Genomic DNA, 12,626 nt, shown 5'->3' with positions numbered 1-12,626 from the left:
ATATTGGTACTATCTGACCTTCTTTAATGCTTCAGCCATCCGAATCCTGCTAAACCTGTCAAGATCAACCATTGAAACAGATGGATTTTGTTACATAGTAACATACAATTTTTACTGACTGACTGACTGACAGCACATCTCCATTGGGGTGTTTTATCTTGCTATGGCCTACATTCAATTGTAAAAAATGTATTTTTTGTGAAAAGTGTTTTAAAATAACATGAAGGAATTCACCCAAAGATTACAATATTGCAGTGTTTTCCAGATTCTGGTGAATAACTTACAATAAAATGACTTCAATTTAAATAAGACAAACAAGAACGGCTGCCCGGCGACCAGTCTCTGCTGTAGTCTGCATTTAGCTCAAAGTCACCTGGGATAAACTCCAGCAACCCATATGAGTATGCGCAGCACGGAAGATGAATGAATGAATACTTTATCATTCAGTATTTTAATGTATTAAAGCATAGACGAAAAGACTAAGATTCAATTACTAACAAGATACTGCATAACATCTAGAACTGGGGTGGCCAAGTCCGGTCCTCGAGAGCCCCTATCCAGTCTGTTTTCAATATCTCCCTCCTTTAGCCGACCTGAATCAAATGATCACCTCACCCTTAATAATAGTTAGTTAAGTGAAAAAATTAACATAATCCCGTTTTCATCATAGACGTCCGTCCACATACCTGCAATACCTCCAATTATCTCATTTCGCTTTATTGTTCCCATTAAAAAATCACCAACTAGCAATGCATCCTCATAAAGATATTATTTGTAGAGAATACAATTAAGTGATTTATGCGACTGCAAATAAGTCTTATAGGAAATGCCTGATTAATTAGTCATTCCTTAATTGGCCCTAAATGCCATTAGCGCACAGTGTGAGCTGACCCTGCCTTCATTATTATCTCACTATCTCCTCAAGCTTTTGCACATAAACTATTTGCGCTTGCATGGCCGCTCATGCCAATGCTCAGGCTATCACAGCTTTGATCAGCGGGGCTTGGCATTGGTTGGGGATGGGGGGGATGAGGTGAGGCGGCGGGTGAGGGGGCTCGAACCTCCCACTGCTACTGATGAAGACGAATGAGCTAACAAGACATGACGGAATTGCTTTTGCAAAAGGGAGGGGGACCCAAGCAGTGGCGTGATGTTGTGTTGAGGGCGGCTGAAGGGGCAGTTTGATTTATAGCTCCAGCGGCAGATAACCGTCTGCCCTCCCCCCTTTCCCCGAAAACCCAACCCGACTTATTCACAGTGACCCTTTGGTCTTTAATTAAAGCCTCCAGTCGCCTCCATCATCCCACCATGTCCTTATTACAAAAGTCACAGCGCGTATCATAGACGTGAAGGTGCACGACAAGACAACACTGTACTTGATTGGGGGAGCAAGGCAAAGCCTTGGTGGGAAGAAATGTCCAAAATGTCACAACCATGTTGATTTTACATTCCATTACCGCCTTACGGTCAGGCGAGTTGGGGAGGAAATACTGAGATGGAGGAGAGTAATGAAGCTGGGGAGCTGAAGGTCAGAAGGAGAACGGGGGGAGAAAGTGATGAAATTGAAGAGAGGAGGAAATCGGGCTGATTAAGATATGTACATAATGTGAGCGAGGTATCAGGGATGACAAATTGAGAAACAGCGCAATCCTTAGGGAGGGGGGGGGGGGTTAAAACCACATATTAAATGGTATAGGAGGCCAGGGAGTGAGAATGTAAGATGGAGGCCTCTTGACAAATTCATATAAGAGATGCAAGTTTAACAGAGATGAGAGTTTTAAAAGAGATGATTGAGATTTCACAATTTGTATTTAGGGAGAGAAAAAAAAACATTAACATAGGGAAAGGACCGCTTGAGCAATCAGCCAATTACAACAAGATTGGTTTGTGGATGAGATTGTTAACTTTGTAATAAATGTGCATTGTCGATACAAATGTTTCATGAGAGCATATTTTTTTGTGGCTGTTGGCAGTGAAAAAGCATTGGAAGGAGGGGAACAGTTAAATCCCCCCACCCTGCTCACAATTCATTACTATAGTGCTACTCGCCCACTGAAATATCAGCCTATTAAAACATTCATTGAGCTGATTAAACTGCAATAAAATCTGGCAACATTTGCGGCGACACTTTCTGGTGAGTGATTTACGATGAGGAAGGCATTGCATGTGGCTCACCAATGCTGATGGCCAACGCCAATGGATTCATGTTTGATATGCAATGTCTAATATTCTATGCAGAGTAGCCATCACAATCCAATGCATGGTATTATTCTAAGATCAGGGGTGACCAAATCCTGTCCTCGAGGGCCCCTATCCAGTGTGTTGCCACTCATTGTATGGTCAACCAAGTTAATGATTTAGAAAAACATTTGTAAGTGCGTCAATTTCCATTTTTGGTTGACTTGGTGATTTAAAAGTGGGGCTGATGAAGGGTTTCTTTAACCAATGCTGCATAGGGTTTTCCGAGCTTGGACGTTTGTGTTTTGCAGACTGTCTGCACCAATCAAAATTCTTCTACTATTTTAAGTATTTTGTTTCTTTCCCTACATGCAGGGGACTCTTACACTGAGCTACGTGTCCAGCATGAACCACTGCACCTCATTATATAGATTTCACTTATATCTAACTAATAATTAGTGTCACAGATCCAAGTTTCTACCATTATGTACACAATTTTAAATTAGAAACCAATTCATTTGAAATTCCAACAATGTACAGTCTGCTATATATTTTCTTTTGCTTCAAAAGGAGAAGATGTTATATGTTGTTGTTTTTTGTGCTTCCTCCCACCTCATACCTTATGGTGATAGTTGCCATTAGATCTGCAAAGTTGCAGAATATAGCGAAAAGATGGGTTTGATGTGGATTTCTTTGTCATTAGTGGTTTGCTAGCAAACCAAAGAACAAGAAATACAGAGCAAGATAATACAATGGATGTGTCTGCGCCAGTACAACAAAGAAAAGATCACTGCTTTATCTTTCTGCCACTAACAACAACACCAAGAGGCATCTCGTCTTTTGCTGGCAACACGCAACAATTAATGAGCTGGCTTTCCTTGCTTTGGCTAATCATAGATACCATGCTCAGTTACATGTGCAATGATGAAATGAAAAAAAATCTAGACAGTAATATAGATATTGAAAGTTCTAGAATATTCACACTGTACATTGGGTTCTCTCTAAAATATATTAATCAAAATTGTCCCCTAAAAATGAGACAGCTCTGACATTTTCCCCCCCAAAAAAGATGAGCGTACACTTGATAAACAGACACAACAACACAAACTGTCCTTAATTGTTCCCTCTGGTCTCGCAGCAGCGCCAACTTTGATTGACAGCTGTCAATCTGGGCGACGAGGTTTGACTGAGGAGGTCAATCATGGGCCCGGGGGCCCTCGTGTCATCAAATAGGGCAACTTGGGAAAGGGATGGAAATAGACAGGGTCTTCCGTGGTCCACCGAGCTTTGCCGGCCTAGCAAGTGGAAGTGAGAAGCATGGAGGGATGGAGGTAAATGGAAAAAGCCCCCTGGGGATTTTGAGAAACCGTTTAACTTTGTCAGAGTGGGAGTGGCATCTGTGAGGGCTGTACACTTCCACAAGCATTATTCTGTACATACTCTTGAGATATTTTGTAGTATGAATGTAAAGTACTAAAAAAACTGTGGAATAAATATAATAATACAAATAATAATAAAAAAACTCTAAATACTAGGCATCAAATTTAGAGGAAGGCCGCTCTGTGATGATGTCATTACATCGTGCAAGATGTGCCTAAAAGGCAAACACCTTTTGATGGTGTACCCATAACTGGATCAAAACATGTGAAATGCAAAATGGGAAAAACTGTGAAATAAAGAAAAAAAAGCTAAATGTGTTATTTATAAAGAATGTAAACACGTGCTAAAGTGAGAGATGGACATCCTGAATGTTAAAAAGACTAATGGCAGCAAAGTACTATAAAGAAGGTATTCATCTTGATAAGAAAGGGAAAATGTTTTTTTTAATAGACCGATGGTGTTGACAGTTTTTAATACCAGTAAAATTCAAGCAGCAGATTTATCTATCATACATATGAGAAATCAACATGTGACACTAAACTAGTTTTAGTAACATTTTCCCCTCAAAAGGAGACAAAATATTAAAGATTATTGTCAACATCTGCAATACCATTGAAATGTTCTATGGTGATTCATGGTTTAACTCTTATTTACAAATTTAATAACCAAATTGTGATTTTATTTTCACCAAAAGTCCCCTTTTTTATAAAATACCAGTGATCTGCTGTTTTTCTGCAATTTTACATTGATGATAAATACTACATATGATGAATTTGACAAAAAAAAAGAGTAGACGAGAGGGGTGGGGGGGGGGGGGGTGCTGGATCAATATCAGCAAATTATTCTGCCTGGGGGCTCAAATGAGAGAATGTCAACACACACACACACACACACACACCAGTCCCAGCATCACCTTTTCACCAATTCATTAAAAACAAGCTCGCCGGGCCTCATTAACAGCAGGACACATACTGTTGCATCCACAACCAAAACGCACGGCCCACAGTATCGTCTAACTCTTGCCCCCAATACTCTCTCTCTCTCTCTCACTCACTTTCTCTCTCTCTCCCATCCATCTACCAATCTTTATAGAATAACCATAAAACCGCACAGGGGAGAAAACGGTCAGGAAGAAAAAAAAATTGACAAAATGGGTAAAACAGCCGTGATGCTCCACTGCTTGCTTGACTGTTTGGGGTCTCTACAGACTGAATGGATGCTAGAGAGAGTTGTGTGATGTCCCTCCACTGCTCCTCCACCCTACAGTGAGAGTGTATGCTTGGCTTCCCCTGGTTCCTTAACATTCCTCGCCATCCTCCTCCAAAGCCTGGGAGACGACTGAGGCAGACAGCAGCGCTTGTTATAGTCACAGGCCTCAGTCCAATGTGTATCTGTGTGTGTGTGTGTGTGTGTGTGTGTGTGTGTGTATGTGTGTGTGTGTGTGTGTGAGAGAGTGTGTGTTTTGCACACAAGCGTGGGGGTGTGCGTGTATGGGTGTGTAAGCTATCGTACTATACATGAATATAAATTTTGCAAAAGGAATTTGTATTTAACTGCATTCATTTGGGTGTGAATCCCAAGGCATTAGCTAGCTTCGTGTCTTAAAGACTAATATTTCAATGTAAAAGCGTGTGGGTAATATTAAAGCCTTGTGGTTCATTAGATGAAAATTTCAGAATGTGTCATGAAATGAATAATTTCGTCCAATGAACATCGAGTTTTTAGCAAGGAAGTTTTATTATATATCTATCTATCATAGATGAAATACAAGGTAACTCAATGTGATTTATACATGATTAAGTGCAACATATTTAACATTTAAGAACAGAGTGCAGGAATAAATTAAAGTGCAATACATTTCAAAACTAAGACTTGATAAAGATACTTTCCTATATTCAGCTTTGTTGCATTTTTTTTATTTTCATTATTTACAAGTGGATATTCCAACAAAATTTGAGGAAAAAACATAAAATATTCCATTTAAAGTACACTAGAACAAGCCGTTTTCCCATACCTGTAAATTAGCCATTATATACAGTGTAAACACTATATTCACCGTATTTTTTTTACCCCTGATCGCCAAAATGACAAAACCATAGCCAAAATATAGAAGAATTCTTTAGGCCATCCCCATCAAGTAGAATAATTCAAATTGTAATGTATTGTATATATATGGTAGTGATTGACAGTGAGAATGAAGTGGAAAACTTAACTGGAGAACAATATTTGCAGTAAGACTCAAGGGACTCAAATAAGCCTATAAAGTCTCACCTGGGACCTCGATTGGACACATACAGGCTCTTCTGACACCGACTTCTAAATTATTCATCAGGTCTGGTTGATGGGACCGAGATTCTAATGAGAAAAATGTTGCTGGGAGCCTCCGTTCCAATGCAGTAAGTGTAAACAGGCATTGTGACAATGCATAAGTAGAGGATGTTAGCTTTGCTTTACATGTGTGCGCACGCACAGGCTGTGTCCAAAAAGACTCATTAGTTCCTGGACAAGACAAACGATTAAGACTCATGTAATTAAGTCTAGATGGGGATGAGCTACGAGCTTGCGATACGATTACAAGGTAAACAAACTTGGCTCTCCGCTAAACAAACCACCTTCAAACTAGATGATCGACAGGGGAAATACACTCATTCTTTTATATGAAGATGAAATGAGTTTTTATCTCACTGTGAAATCAGTAATACGTGTTTAGACAAATAAAATGGTTTCAACATTTGTGTGGATGTTGTACTTTGACGCGGCACCCAATAATGGCAGTAGACGTACAATCCATTAGTGTACCAGGCTGTTAACGGAAAACATATTCTCAATCCTTTTTCCCTCTAGTGAAATGAATGCAAACTTGGATCTCAACCACACTCGCAAGATGATGTTTTTTTTTCTTCCAACACTCTGAGTGATCTTTGCTTTTTTTGTCCCATTCTATTTGCCTGGAACAGGTTTGCCACGGGACACCCCAAGGCAAACACAGTGAAGCGCAGATGACATAAAAACGTTCCCAACTCCCTTTCCTGTCGACTTTTGCTTCTCCTGCTAACAAGCCCCAAGGCCCGAGCACCTCTTGCTGTCTCCCTCTGCGTTACCTTGAGTCTGGCCGTCATGCTCCTGTGACTCCACACGAAAGGTTACGCCATGTACCCACCGTCACTGCCTGTCACCCTATCACCATCAGCCATGTGCACACACACACAGACACAGAGACACAGACAGACACACACATGCACGATGCTCCATCAGTTGTAGACCCTGTCAACAACAAGCGTGACATTGTGGCTTTGTAAAGACAAAAGTCAAATTGTGCGAAAAAACTATTTTTTTTAGTGGACGAAGAAGTTCAGTGCTTCTTCTACTTATGAACTCTTCTATATAAACAATTTTATGGTTCGGAAATGCCTCGATGGGAAACCTTTTGTTCCGAGATACGAAAGCAATCCAAGTTATGAAACGTCTAATGAAATCAAACATAAAAATACACCTCCGTTATCCAGGTAGATTTTTTTTTGTCAATTGTTGTGGTAGAATTGTTTTCCCACTGGCTATGTCCCAACAACTCCCACATTTCCAATTTGTTCAATGAAAGCTTTTCTACAAAAAAAATCAATTCAGTATAAATGATTAAGTAGTAGTAGTCTTCTTTGTTGTGCCTCGAGTTTGACACCCTTAATTGACACAATTCAATTAACTCAATGTGGATGTTCTTGGACACATACAGCCTAAGATGCAAACTTTACTTTAAATATAAATAAGTCAAACCATTACATATTTCATGTGAATTAAGTTTAATCATTTATACTGTGTGTCAAGCTAATAGCAAAGGGAAGAATGGAATAGAAAGTGAACTGGTTTCATAATTAAATAATGAGCACCAGAACTCAAAATACGCAGTTTTTGATGTAACCAACAACATTTTACTGAATTCACGTTACATAAAGCACACATTTATATGTCATTTTTATCCTTCCCTGGTTACACCTAATTTGATCAGCATGGGTTCTTCATGTCTATGTAAGCGTGCTCATGCTATTTGGAAATCTGTTCCTTTTTTTTGCTCCTAAACGCTTGTGTGCACACGCTGCAAAGCTTGATAACCATGTGAAGTAAAGTGCTGTTTAAAGAATAAATATTGTTCCTGCACTCATCTGCCTCTCTATCTTCTTCCCTCTCATCCCTCTGCCGCCTTCTGTCTCTCTTGTTCTCTGCGGGCCGTCTGTGAAGTGTTCTAGCACTCTGACGACACGCATCGCCGACTCCTCAACATCTTGTCTCGTCATGGCAATTACACATGCGCGCACGCGTCTGCGCACAAGTCAGAAAAGCATTATAATTTTCCCCAACAAAACGGGGATTACAAGATTTATAATATCACTTTGTACAATAAAGGAAAGGCATGTAAAAATGGGTTGACCTTGCCTTCTCGGACAGATGGACAACCACGCACCCTGCCTCCTGCTCCAGTGACGTACGTGAGTTGGGATGTGAAAGACGGAAAGGAGTGAGCAGGTGGTTGGGAAAGGAAGGTTCACAGACCAGCCACTGACCCCATCCATATGACAGCGAGAGGATAAGGGTTAATTAACAGCCAACTTTAAGAGTCTAATGGTTTAATGAATGATTCATAGCTTCTTGCTCTATACCCACTATTGAAAACACATGAATAGAGTCAGAGCCTGCATGAATTATTCACTTAGTCCAATATTCAACATTTCACTCACACCAGGCCCGGCCAGGACAGTTGAATTTCAACTTGTGTGGGTGATACTGGAGAAACATGTCAACAAGGAATGTAAAGGAATGTGTGTTTAGAACGGAATTTAGGATGGTCATGTTAATGTGACATCTTGATGCGGATTCTCCTTTAAAAGAGGCTAATAATTATAAAGGCGAATCTCTGCAATAAGGATGAACAAATTCGGAAGTCAGGAATAAAAATAAATAAATAACAATATCTTACCTATGCATTCCAAAGTAAATGAGATGTCATCAAATAATTTTTATTAACTGTACATGACTGGCACTCGTATTAATATTTTCTTGTGTCCTGTTTAAAAGTGTTGTTTGTTTTGTTGGTTTGGACCGACCAGGAGATTATAAAACTTATACATGTCATTTTATAGATGTTTCATTCCAAACAGAGCCTAGATTCTTACTTTTTGAGGCTCACTTTTATAGACTGTTGATTTTCTGAGGCCCGAGGAGACCCTATTGCATTTGAGTGACATTCTTTCCACAAATAAAGTTTAAAGTTAAATAGTTAAACAGACAATCCAATCAAGGTTAGTTTGCCCAGTTGATTCAGTCTCATCTGGGCACTGGCTCTATTTTCAATCCTTTAATCAATGGCCGTCTGCCAGAATCCAATTTTAAAATACTAGAGGCTACTATAAACACACTTAGGCTTCAGTGCAGTGCGCATGTGTTTATCAGACTGTGTTGTTCAGTATATATCAGACAGTTGCTGTCATGTTCATGTCGCAGCAGGACGCCAATGGCGGTCTTCTTGTCTTTTGAGTGATGCCATGGCATGAACAGCATGGTTTAAGAGCTAAAAGAAGGTCATCGATGTCTTGCTTCACGTTCGCTCCCCTCTCCTTTCGTCTCTCTCTGTTGCCCCTGTCATTCTGATTGGATGATCTCTCTCTCTCTCTCTCTCCCCCTCTCTCTCTCTCTCTCTCTCTCTCTCTCTCTCTCTCTCTCTCTCTCTCTCTCTCTCTCTCTCTCTCTCTCTCTCTCTCTCTCTTTCCTTCCAACAGGAAAGCTGTCTTTTTGTCCTTTATCACTGTCTTCCACTAGTTCCCCCGTCTGTGTTGAACATCCTTACTCAGAGGTGGTTTCAAGCACACAGGATATGTGAAAAAAACAAGAAGTGCTCTTTAAAAGCTTATCTTTTGAAATTTCTCCCGTTGAATCATTGCTCTCAAAGAATCATTGTGATTTTCTTTTTTAATCAAAATGCAAAATGTTAACATAAATTTGCTATTTCCACAAAAGACCATTTTCCACCAACTGAAGCAATGGTAGATGCACAATGTGGATTTTCAAATCAGTTTTAGAAGTTTGGCAACAAAATACTTTTACCTGTTAAATTTTGGATGAGATGTATATTTATATGATTTGTCTGAGGTACAAGAGAAATAAAGCGTAGAATAAAAATGTCCGGGCTTTGGGCTAGTATGATATTCTAAATACAAAATTAGCAAAGACTGACTAGAAAATGAAGTAAATTGACCAAATATATATATATACTTTTTACACTGACTGACTGGCAGTTTTTTTAGGGAGGAAAAAAACTCATCATTGACAAATCTTCAGCAGAAGAAATGTGAAACGCCCAAGTCCAGAATAGGTAAAGGCTCAGTGATTCTGGTTGGAAGATTGTAGATTTCTTATCTGACAATAATCTCTTCCCTAGTGAAAATGAGAACCAGCAGCTTCCGATTACAAATGCATCCATCTGAAGCTATTGCAAAACATGATGCATAGCAAGTTTTGGGCTTGGAGTTGAATTAAATACACTACTATACTTTGCAGATCATCTTAGGTGGTTTAGAGGCCAAAAATCAGCATTTAGTTTGAATATGAGTGGGTAAATATATATTTCCAAAGCGCACATTTTATTGATGTGCGCTAAAAACATTGTTGGATGAAGACCCAAGTAAATCCCAATTTCTAGCCATGCAGTTGAATAACATTCAACAAAGAAAAATTCAATTTACTTGGTTTATTACGATTATTTTGTTCCAAATTTCTTCCAGAATGTCAATATACTTCTCAAGATTATACTTTTTTTGGACATTTTTATTTTCCTTCCTCATCTATTTATGTTCATCATGTTTTAAACGTTGAAATTTGATACATTCTTTGCAATCTCAGTCCGCCGTGGCAAACAGCACAGAAATAACCCACCATACGTTAGGGGGGAAAAAGCGCTTAATTGCAAAATGTACAAATCTTGGCACAAATTTGAACGATAATTTATTATTTACCATTTTGGGGTGTGCTTACTTAACCTTGGTGAGCGAGTAGAATTAAAATGGGAACTTCAGGGCTGAAGCCCACTCAGTATGCCTCACCATGCTTAGTATAGAGGGAGAGCAAGAGACCAGGGTGGTGTAGAAAATAGTGCAAGAGCTGAGGCTGGAGATGCAAGTAAAATCGGTGGCAAAGAGAACAGGTGCAAGGGCCAATGCTCAGAGGCCACAAATTAAGAGATGAGTATTGTGTGGACACTGTGAGGGGAAGTTAGTCAGGAAGAGATAAACGAATGGGATGGAATGAGAGACAAGTAGCAGGGAAGGTACTGTGGCTGGGGGGGAGGAAAACCAGATGAGGAAGGGGAGGCAATTGTGGGGCACACCACCTATGACAAATTGTGATTAATAGATGGGGTCCGGGGCAACAGTTTGGAGAGCAACTCATTAATAGAGAGAATTAGAGAGGCTGTGCTACTCAATCTGCACACTGTCACTCGTAATCCAGGATTCTAATCAGGTCTCTATACCAACAGAAGGCAGAGGTGTTGTGAAGCATCAACATGACAAAACTTCCACAACAATGCATTCGGTCCAAAAACGAAACTGTCTGAATCATTTATTTGTTACTAAAAAGCCCATTCTTCTAATAGTAAAATCTGTGTATGTTGACGTTAGAAAAATAAAGAGAGATAGAAAAGAATACTCTTCAAAATGTTTCACCATGGCAATAAAGGTTCAATCAATATAGGACAGTCACTTTGGATTTTTGTTCTTTTAGCAGTAAAACTGCACAAATTGGATTTCAAAGATAAAAAGGTCGATAATCTTTGGTCGTAGCCAAATGTGTTTGCGTCAAAGAAAGTAGTAAAAAAATGCATAATGGCTTTTTGTTAGGTTTCTTGGAACAGCGATGCACGTAAGCAACACTACATTTTTGGTTACAATACCAATAGAGAGATTCTGTGACCCCAACATTTCCATTAGCCTCGAGCTCTTCACCATCCATCGTTGCAAGGTCGATCTTGGCCCCTCCATGTTTACTCTCTGACCTGTGATATTGCAGGTCAGATTGAGCCCTTTCCACAACTACCTACTTGGGTATCAGTTTGTTTATTGTTGCACTAGTAGCACATCCACAGAAAATGACATTCTATGGGAAACTCTTTGATAAAAATGGTACAATGTTATATTTCAAAAATCTTCTTAGATGATAACACCCACAATAAGCCCTAAAACCATTGCAGGGCCTTATCAACAATAAATCTTCAACCACAGCTCGGACATTTCAAGGTTCGAAAAGTCAAGGAAGAATTCTCCCTTGATAACAGCAATGTTGTCAGAAAATGACTACCTTGATGAACATATTTCTTCCCGCAAACAATTGTGTTAATTCATTTCACAAGTGGATGACATCCCACAACAGGTTTCCATCTATTACAATGGAACTGACGAGGACTGATATTATCACCTCACATCTTATGTATTCATCGACTTAGTTAATATTTCATAGGGCTCTAAAAACCTCATTCTCTCTAAATTGTCTTTCCTGCTTGGCAGTAATCATTTGAATTCAGGGAAGCACTGTGTGTGTCACCAGTGTGTCAGAGTCTCAAGTAAATGATGTGTGCGTCCGTATATATGTATGCATGTATAGTCACTCACATTGAGGCCAAGAAGCCACATAAAGAAGACATTTGCCCATAGAAAAAGAGATAAATCTTACGTTTGCTCACTTAGACTAACTATTTTCACCTCACTACTTCACATTTACACATTTTGTAAAATACAGAGAGCACACAGTTTGCCGCTTTTCGGCCAGTGGAGCTCCTTTTGCAACTTCCAATGCAAATGTAAGCGGAGGCTCGGCACATGCCTCGAGGCGCAGCAAGCTGACAGTACGCATCCTGGGGAGTGATCTATTGATCCATATTCAATATCTGCTCCAGTCTCTTGCTCGCTAAAGTTGGGAGATGAATAAATGAGGAGCAGAACTGACAACACATACAAGTAGACTTTTACCCCGCAGGAATGCCGCCTGACTAAATGCTTCAAGCTCCCTGTTTCTTCATAAAAGAGAGC

The sequence above is a fragment of the Stigmatopora nigra genome, chromosome 10 (assembly GCF_051989575.1).
Source record: "Stigmatopora nigra isolate UIUO_SnigA chromosome 10, RoL_Snig_1.1, whole genome shotgun sequence".
Lineage (NCBI taxonomy): Eukaryota > Metazoa > Chordata > Actinopteri > Syngnathiformes > Syngnathidae > Stigmatopora > Stigmatopora nigra.
This window is presented reverse-complemented; position numbering follows the sequence as displayed.